The 10,333-nt window shown below is 39.3% G+C and overlaps 1 pseudogene; it reads right to left on the reverse strand.

Annotated features, from left to right (window-relative positions):
- Positions 1 to 1,251: 1,251 nt before the first annotated feature.
- On the reverse strand, positions 1,252 to 9,243 carry LOC110503098 (annotated as a pseudogene).
- Between the last annotated feature and the right edge of the window lie 1,090 nt (positions 9,244 to 10,333).

A 10,333-nucleotide genomic window follows, 5' to 3' on the forward strand; every position in this document is an offset into this window, starting at 1 on the left:
GTGTATGTGCAAAGTTTTAGGCTGATCCAATGAACCATTGCATTTCTGTTCAAAATTTTGGATCAAGATTGCCCAAATGTGCCTAATTGTTTTATTAGTAACTTTGAAGTTTACAACTGTGCACTCTCAAACAATAGCAAGGTATTCTTTCACTGTCATCGCTACTGTAAATTGGACAGTGCAGTTAGATTAACAAGAATTTAAGCTTTTTGCCAATATCAGATATCTGTCCTGGGAAATGTTGTTATAACCTCATGCTAATCACGTTAGCTCAACCATCCCGCGGTGGACCCAACAATCCTGTAGAGATTAAAGGGATAATTTGGAATTTTGGTAATAAAGCCCTTTATCTACCCAGAGTCAGATGAACTCGTGGATACCATTTTTATGTATCTGCATTTAGCTTGAAGGAAGTTGCTACCAAACATTAGCGCAATTGCTAACTAGCTCTAGCTCAAGGGAAGTTGCCAAAATTCCAAACTATCCCTTTAAGATGCAATCTAGCTTTTACATTATTTCAGTCAGTAGTTAAAGTGTTGCTCACGAGCCAAAAGTGATCCCTGTTTTTTGTTAACAACTTCATCCAATAGTATATTATCATGTCATCCATTTCATGTGGTATGTTACAATTTTTGCAATTTGTAGGATACGCATTTTTCAATTTACATATGTTATGAATCTAATTTGTAAAATGTTATGAATATGGATCCCGGAGTGCATCTTTAAGTGTTGCATCTTCCTATTATCTTTGAGATCCTAGTAGTTTGTGTAGGAAGTGGTGATAAGCACACAAATCAGCTCAGCTGTTTGTTTTGCAACTTGGCTACGATAGCGCTGGTTTGTCTCGTTAGCCAAATTCTAAACATATCCCTTATTGGGTGGGTCTTTTCTGGCCACAGTCATGCTACAAAGAGAGAACTTGATAAAGTAGGTGGGGCTGTGGGGGAGGCTTTCTGCAGTTCAATGTCTACAACAGAAATCTTAAGGTGTACCTTCATAGATGTGACATCCATAATGCTGTCTATGATTATGGCTGTCCCACTCATATACCCTCAAACCCACCATGAAAGTCTTGGCATCTGCATGTAAAAATCATCAAATCTGTAATTCACCCTAAAGAATATGAGCCTCGACATTCGAACAGATCTCCATAGCCGGTGTCGAGGAGAGTTAAGTTCACTGCCGATATTAATAATAAAATGAAATGTAGACCCATCAGCCAGATTGAGGAAACTGTAACATGCTCCAGGTCTACCCCGCTAGGATTATATACACCAGCTGAGGGCTGTTCTCCCTGGGAGGAATACAGAACACACAGCTCAACAAGTCAATGGGCTGATTTTACGCCAGCGGGAATGGAAAATGTTTTTGGTATCTCATTGTTCTGGTAATTCTCACATAGCAACAATTGGGAGACAGGATGTTTTAAATGGGTTTTACATTAGAATCACAAACAATGTTATGAAAGTGGCCATTTAAGGCCCTTTTTAGACCTATATAGTGCATTCGGAAAGTTTTCAGACTGGTTGACTTTTTCCAAATTGTTACATTACAGCCTTATTCTAAAATGTATCAAATTCCCTCATCAATCTACACACAATACCCCATAATGACACATCAAAAACAGGTTTTTAGAGATGGTTGCAAATGTATTAAAAAGTAAAAAGTAAATAACATTTACAAGTATTCAGAATCTTTACTTATTACTTTGTTGAAGCACCTTTGGCAGCGATTACAGCCTCGAGCCTTCTTGGCTAAGATGCTACAAGCTTGGCACACCTGTATTTGGGGAGTATCTCCCATTCTTTTCTGCAGATCCTCTCAAGCTGTCAGGTTGCATGGAGAGCGTCGCTGCAAGCTATTTTCAGATCTCTCCTGGAACGACTCTCGTTGGGAGAAGGAGACCAAGGCGCAGCGGGGTAGGAGTACATCGTATTTTTATTGATGACACCAAGCAAAATAACAAAGACAAAAAAACAAAAGCACACAGTTCTGTCAGACAGAAACAAGATCCCAAAAGTAAAATGACAACTTATATATGATCCCCAATCAGAGACAATGATAGACACCTGCTTCTGATTGGGAAACACACACGGCCAAAAACAAAGAAACCGAAAACATAGACTTTCCCACCTGAGTCACACCCTGACCTAACCAAACATAGAGAATAATAAGGATCTCTAAGGTCAGGGCGTGACATCTCCAGAGATGTTCGATTAGGTTCAAGTCCGGGCTCTGGCTGGGACACTCAAGGACATTCAGAGACTTGTCCCGAGGCCCCTCCTGCGTTGTCTTGGCTGTGTGCTTAGGGTCATTGTCCTGTTGGAAGGTGAACCGTCACCCCAGTCTGAGGTCCTGAGCACTCTGGAGTAGGTTTTCATCAAGGATCTCTCTGTATATTGCTCCATTCATATTTTCCTAAATCCTGACTATTCTCACAGTCCCTGCTGCCAAACAACATCCCCAAAGCATGATGCTGACACCACCTTGCTTCACCGTAGGGATGGTGCCAGGTTTCGTCCAGATGTGACGCTTGGCCTTCAGGCCAAAGATTGTCTGGTCTGATGAAACCAAGATTGAACTCCAAGCAGGCTGTCATGTGCCTTTTACTGAGGAGTGGCTTCCGTCTGGTCATTCTACCATAAAGGCCTGTTTGGTGCTGCAGAGATGGTTCTCCTTCTGAAAGGTTCTCCCCTTTCCACAGAGGAACACTGGAGCTCTGTCAGTGACCATCAGGTTTTTGGTCACCTCCCTGACCAATGCCCTTCTCCCCCAATTGCTGAGTTTGGCCAGGCAGTCAGCTCTAGGAAGAGTTGGTGGTTCAAAACTTCTTCCATTTAAGATTGATGGGAGGACACTGTGACACAGTCCTGTCTTGACGCTCTACAAACAATTATTTTGACCTCATGGCTTGGTTTTGCTCTGACATGCACTGTAAACTGTGGGACCTTAAATAGACAGTTGTGTGCCTTTCCACATCATGTCCTTTCAATTGAATTTACCACAATTAAAGAAACATCAAGTTGTAAATTAGAAACATCTCAAGGGTGATCAATGGAAACAGGATGCACCTGAGCTCAATTTTGAGTCTCATAGCAAAGCATCTGAATACTTATGTAAATAAGGGATTTCTGTTTTTGATTTTTAATAAATTAGCAAAAATGTTTTGCTATGTCACTATGGGGTATTTATTTAGATTGATGAGGTAAAAAATGTTTTGCTATGTCACTATGGGGTATTTATTTAGATTGATGAGGTAAAAAATGTTTTGCTATGTCACTATGGGGTATTTATTTAGATTGATGAGGTAAAAAATGTTTTGCTATGTCACTATGGGGTATTTATTTAGATTGATGAGGTAAAAAATGTTTTGCTATGTCACTATGGGGTATTTATTTAGATCGATGAGGTAAAAAATGTTTTTCTATGTCACTATGGGGTATTTATTTAGATTGATGAGGTAAAAAATGTATCTAATCCATTTTAGAATGAGGCTGTAACGCAACGTGGAAAACAAGAAGGGTCTGAATACTTTCCGAATTCACTGTACATGCCTCCTGTATGATCTGTGAACTGTACATAATACAGACAACGTATGCATGTCATTATACTTCTTGTAGTATGCTCTAAAAAAAATGGTGTGCACGAACAGTCGAAAACCTGATATCAGATAGCGTTTCACTGGTGAACTCCAAGATGTCAGCTGCAGTGCCAACGAAGATTAGCAGGAGCTGGAAAAGTTTGTCCCACATGACCCCGCTCCCCAGTGGGAGGAGCCATTTCCCTATGATTAGAGGGATAAGCAGGACCTGATGGAGTGCCAGGATCCAGTCGATGAGGCAAACCGTGGACGAGTTGGTAAAGAGCCTTGAATGTCAAGAGAGTGAACAGAGGGCCAAACCACAGATAATAAGCACTCAAAAATGTGCTAGAGTAAAATGCTCAGGGTAGGGATAGGACAAGGACAGAGTCCCCTAATGACCCCTGAGAGCTCTGTCACTGTGATTGAAATAACCTTATACACTGAGTATACAAAACATTAAGAACACCTGCTCTTTCCATGTGTTTGAATACCCATACTAACATACTGTATACTACATACGTAATGAGTATATACTACATACTATACGCTATTAGATGATTTTAGTATACTTTAAACTAATGGTATCCTTTCAGTTGAGCGTACTAGCGCTTCGCCTGTCTACCGGAAGTTGATGCTGTTGCTATGCAACCTCTTGCTAGCTTGTAAGCATAACAAATTACTAGCTAGACATTTTACGACTTTGGGTGTGTTCTAAAAATCAATCTGGAGAGCCAGAGTGCAATCTGGTCGTTCGGAAATTCAGAGTGTTGTCAGTTTGTAAATTCTGAGCATTTCGCTCTTGGAGCGTTCAGAGCGCACACTGGACGCTCTGGCCAAGAAGTAGGGTTGACCCGAGCGTTCTGGCCTCACAACAATGGTCACGCACCCAAGCTAACTGGCTAATGTTGGCTAGCTTGCTAGCTGCTTCCAGACACAAATGAGAGACCACCTCACTCTGACCATTTTACTCGCCCTAGCAGAGCTGGTTAGGCAGTGTTCATGTTATCAGAGCATTGGTGACTGTAACTGTGCTGCTGGCAACAATTTAATTACACTTTTTTGCCAACATTTACTGACACCGGCCATATTCAACGGGTGTTGAGCGTTCGTAAATTCATCAGTTATTCTGCGTGCGAGACTCTGAAATCGGAGTAGATAGACAGGGCGAAAACGATGTGAAGCCATCCCCATTTTCTGAAGAATTGCATTATGGACCTTAGTCTCCACTGCTTGTATACTTCGTATTTTGGCGAATGTAGTACGACATCCAGGAACTGCTGGCATATTAACTATATCCATACTATGACCAATAAGAATACTATATACTCAAATTACATCACAAATAGTATGGTTAGTGCGGTTAGTATGAGTATTCGAACACAGCTATAGACTGACCAGGTGAAAACTATGATCCCTTATTGATGTCACTTGTTAAATTCACTTGAATCAGTGTAGCTGAAGAGGAGGAGACAGGTTAAAGAAGGAATTTTAAGCCTTGAGACAATTGAAACATGGATTATGTATATGTATCATTCAGAGGGTGAATGGGCAAGACAAATATTTAAGTGCCTTTGAATGGGGTATGGTAGTAGGTGCCAGGCACACCGGTTTGTGTCAAGAACTGCAGATCTGCTGGGTTTTTCACGCTCAACAGTTTCCCGTGTGTATCAAGAATGTTCCAACACCCAAAGGACATATAGCCAGCTTGACACAACTGTGAGAAGCATTGGAATCAACATGGGCCAGCATCCCTGTGGAACACTTTTGACGCCTTGTAGAGTCCATGCCCCGACGAATTGAGACTGTTTTGGGGGCAAAAGGGGATGTTCTTAATGTTTGGTATACTAAGTGTATGTTAATAATGGAACGTACTTAGATGTGACCCTGTTGTTGACTGTGAATTTGTGAATACATCAACATCTGTGTAGATAGGCCATGTGAATTTATGTTATATGTCTCCTGAATGTTAATTTATGGATTAAGGGTCAAGGGTCCAAGCTACAGTAGATTTAAGAAAAGTGAAAGGTAGAATAGTCTAGAAACTAAAACTAGTTCCAGTTTAGATAAGTTTGAACAGTTAAATTCCCCACAGTTTTGTTCAGAGAAATTATGCGTTTCACATTTTCCCATGAGTTAATTTTCTTACACTGAAATTAGATAAGTGAAGTTGTAAGTAAATGTTTCATAACTTTCATGCATACATTGAACATGGAGCTGTACGACTTCTCTCCATCTGTTTTCTGTACCTGAGGGTCACTAGATTTGTTTTCCTGATGATGTAGTTCCAAAATCCAGATGGAAGGAATTATAATGATCAGGAAATGCAAGATGGCTGGCGAGAACCTCGGGTTGATGTAGAAAATGTACTTTCTTTATTATTGTGACAACTCTTTATTCCATTCACATGCATTTGAAAGATGCATGCAGCTATCCAAAGTTATCCACAAATTATGGTCCATTCACTGTGTATATATATATATATATTTGTAAATCTTAAACCCACAGAATAGCAATCAAACACAAAGGATAGAGCAGTGGTAAAAAATACAAAATAAATATGGAATTACAAATATAAGAGGATTTTAAGCCCAAATAACGGCCAGAAAACACTGATTTAAATGGAACCAACACATATCAGGATGAATCCAATTCTAACCACTTTTTTATCTTTATGATTTTTTTGACAAAACAATCACATATTATTTTGGAAGCACTTGTCATTCTTCATTCTATGGGTACCGCCCTATCCCACCCTAGCTTTTTAATAAATAATACAAAAATAAAGAAAACAGTGGATTTTTGTCCATCCTCCTCTGATTCCGAAAATACAGTATTATTTGCATAGTCACGGCATGCTTTGTGTAAAAGCTATTGGAGATTTAAAGCCCGAGTAGACTTTTTCCACCAGATTTTTGGGGGCTAAAGAGTTGTGAATTTTTGTCCATCCTCCCCTGATTCAGAATATATAATTGTCATAGTAATAGCAAGCTTTGTGTAAGAGCTATTGGAGATTAAAGCCGGAATAAATGTTTTTCTTCAAAATGTTAACAAACAAAATGAAGAAAAAAGTTGTGGATTTTGGTTCATCCTACCCTGATTCAGAATCTATAATTTGCATAGTCAATGCATGCCTTGTGTAAGAGCTATTGAAGATTTAAAGACCTAGTACTTGTTTTTCTCAAAAAAAAAATGTTTTAAAAGCTTTGGATTTTAGTCCATCCTCCTGATTCACAATATATAATTTTCATAGTCATGGCATGCTTTGTGTAAGAGCTATTTAAACAATTCTTACGGCTTTAAATCTTATCTTCAACATGTCAACAAAAAATGAGCAGTGGATTTTTGTCCATCCTCTCCTGATTCAGAATGTCTCATTTTCATAATCATGGCACACTTTGTGTAAGAGCTATTAAAGATTTAAAGCCTTAATATTTTGTTTATTTGTTTACTGTTACAGGTTTTGGTTTTTCCATTTATGTTTTGAGGTTGGACTTTTAGCACTTTAGCACGTACAGTTGGGCGCACCGATTTGGAGTTACCTTGTTAGTCAGCACGCGTTACACCTGTGCTGGTTGCCATCTCATTATTGGGAAGGTGTTTCACCTGTACTGGCCCGGGTGTTATTTAAGAGTGGCTGGTCCAGTACTCCAGTTGTCTTGGGAGATGTGGAACGTCAACACCTGTAGTTGGCGTGCCCTACTTGAGTTCTAGAAAAAATATTCCTTTGTCTGATCTTCCCTGTTGTTGTTTTGCACAAATTTTTGGTTCGCTTTCTGTCTTTAGGTTTGGTGTGGGTTTTAATTTAGTTTGCCTCTTCTAGGACAAAATTGAATGTCTTTTAGGTTCCAGTTGTTGTTGCTAGTCAACTTTCAGTGGACACCCCCATGAGTATCTGTCAGGACCTCTCCTAAACTCCCATCTGTTTGATTTTGGTTGTTGTATCAGTGATTATTTTTTAGTTCTCCCTTCTGTTTGATCAACATCATTGGTTTTCTTGTTGGGGAATGTAACAAAATGGGGGGGCTTATGTGGGACATTGTTTCCCATGAGTATGGTAGTCACGCTAGTCACCTACTTTGAAGCTCTGCTGTGCCCAGATATCCGAGTGTTCAAATTACACTTTTGTAGTAGAGTTTCTGTCACTGACATCCACCTTGAGGGGTTATATGATTGGTGGAGTCATTTTGAAAGTTACATAAAATACAAATAAAGTCATGGACTTTAAGTTGGAAGCATTTGTGGAAAACCATACATGGGAGATGCTAGATGAATGCACATAGGTGACTCTGCTCATCGCAAAGGATTATGACATCAAAGTGGCATGTGGCGATCCAAAAGCAGTAGCCAGAGTTGATCGGTACTATTTTGGTGGAAGGGGAAATCCTCTCGTTGAGTGAGGCTGATGAAAAGGGCACTGCAGGTAGTAGAGAACATCCCGTAGACGTGCAAATAAGGGAGTTAAAACTGAAGGCAAAGTTGGTGCAACAAAAATTAGAGCTTGAACAACAGAAATTAGAGTTGGAGCATAGGGAAGACAAGATGAATGTGCAGCCCAACAAGAATGAGAACGTGCAGCCAGACTAAAACAAGAAGAACGCGTGCATGCCATTCGATTAATAGAGATTGATCTGCAAGCGCTCCGAATCCAGTCAGGCTATCCTGATCGGAACAGCCGGCTTGTACACCCTTTTAACAACAACGAGGAGGATGTATATTTCACTCTGTTTGAGTGGATTGCCACATCCCTAAAATGGCAGTGAGATATTTGGTCACTGCTCCTCATGTGTTCTTATGGGAAAGCTCAAAGTGTACACCCCTTTATTGCTTGACCAGAGTTCAGACTAGGACACTGTTAAAGCTGCTATCTTTCAGGTTTACAAGTTGGTCGAAGAGACAAACAGACAACAGTTCTGTAAATGATGAAAGACAGAATCACAAAACCTCACCTGTTTCGTTTTGGTTGTTGTCAGTGACTCTGTTAGTTCCGCCTTCTGTTTGAGCGACATTAATTGGTTTTCTTGCTAAGGAACATTACATTATTTAAAACATTTTGAAGGCATGGGTTTTTGTCCATCCTCCCCTGATTCAGAATATATAATTTCCATAGTCATGGCATGCTTTGTGTAAGAGCTATTGAAGATTGAAAGCCAGAAGACAACAGTATTAATCAAAATGTTAAACAAAAAGATGTGGAGATCACCGAATATCCAATGTAAAACCAATTTTACAGTTAAAATAAAAGTAATTTTACACTATCTTATGTTGTCTGTTATGTCTTTAGGATTAAAATATTTGGATTGCCTGCACATGACAAATTATAGACAGTATGTTAAAATAACGTAGGCTATACTAGAATAAATGAACAGAATCTTACCATTTATAATCCTTTTCCGTTTTTATTTTCAAAGTTAGGATCATTTCGAGAACGAGGGGTAGAAAGAGGATTGTAAGAAACCAGTATTGTCATCTTTAAGCAATCTCCAAACTCTGACTGAGATCAGAATAAACAGTAACCTAGTAACAATCGCACATGAACATTTGACAAATGCCATGACGCTTAATGGTAAAAATTCGACATCTTAAGTGTCCCGTTATCCCTGAAGATTCAAACTCCAGTCGACCGTCGACAATGAATAACTTACTCTACCACACACGGTCGTAACTAGTTACCACAGCCACAAAGTTGTAAACCACGCCCAATTTTCTTACAATTGTATTTTAAACCTAACCGTAACCACACTGCTAACCTTATGCCTAACACTAACTTTAAATTAAGACTAAAAAGCTTATTTTCGTTTTAATTAATAGTGGTGTTGTGGCTGTGGTAACTAGTGTAAACTCCCGCTCGGAGCCACCAAAGCTTACACTCCTCCCCAATAGGGGTCTCGTTTTTGACTGATGGGAGTTGCATGACGATAGTGATTTTCCAATGCTGCCAAGGGTAGATAAGGCTACATTTGCGCACACAACTAAAAGGCTATTTATTTATTGTATCACATTTTATTAACGTCAAGGGATTTAAATGTGCAACTTGTACTGAAGAGGGCAGCACTGCAGTGCTTAACATGGTATATGCTTCTGTTAGGCAATACGTTATTCGATTATGATTGATGGATATAATCAGGCTATACACAGGCTCAAAGGCAGATGGTATTCACTGGAACTGTTCATCAGATGTTAAAAATTAGCATACAATAGCCTAGGCCTCATCAAAGTGACCATGTGTGCTTCATGAAATTCCTGTGCTGTAAACTGTCACATTTATGGACAAGGGGAAGAGAGGGAATTGAGAAAGACCTAACATAACACATCTATTTGAACCAAATTGAGTAGATTTGCAGTATGGGGCTCTTAAGAAATGGTTAGCATTATATTCAATATCTATTTCACTGACACAATCCACAATGAAATAGAGATATGATCTACTTAGACTGTTATATAAAGGAAAAAACATAGGCCTACTAATAGTATTTTTCTCTGCTCTCCTGACAGGTATCTTTCTCCATTCATAAAAGAGTAATAAAGGCCTAGGGAGGGAAACTAATATATATATATACTTTAAAAAAATGTTTTATCAGAGGGTGCTGCAGCACCCTCAGTACCCCTACTTCCCGCAGCTATGGTTGCACAGGCTTTTGATTCAAATCAACAGCTTGCAATAATTCTTTATGAAGTTATGAGTCATGAAGTCCCTTTGGTCCTTTGCATTAATTAGATTTATTCATGCATGCATATACTGTATACAGATTA

The sequence above is a fragment of the Oncorhynchus mykiss genome, chromosome 23 (genome assembly GCF_013265735.2).
Source record: "Oncorhynchus mykiss isolate Arlee chromosome 23, USDA_OmykA_1.1, whole genome shotgun sequence".
Lineage (NCBI taxonomy): Eukaryota > Metazoa > Chordata > Actinopteri > Salmoniformes > Salmonidae > Oncorhynchus > Oncorhynchus mykiss.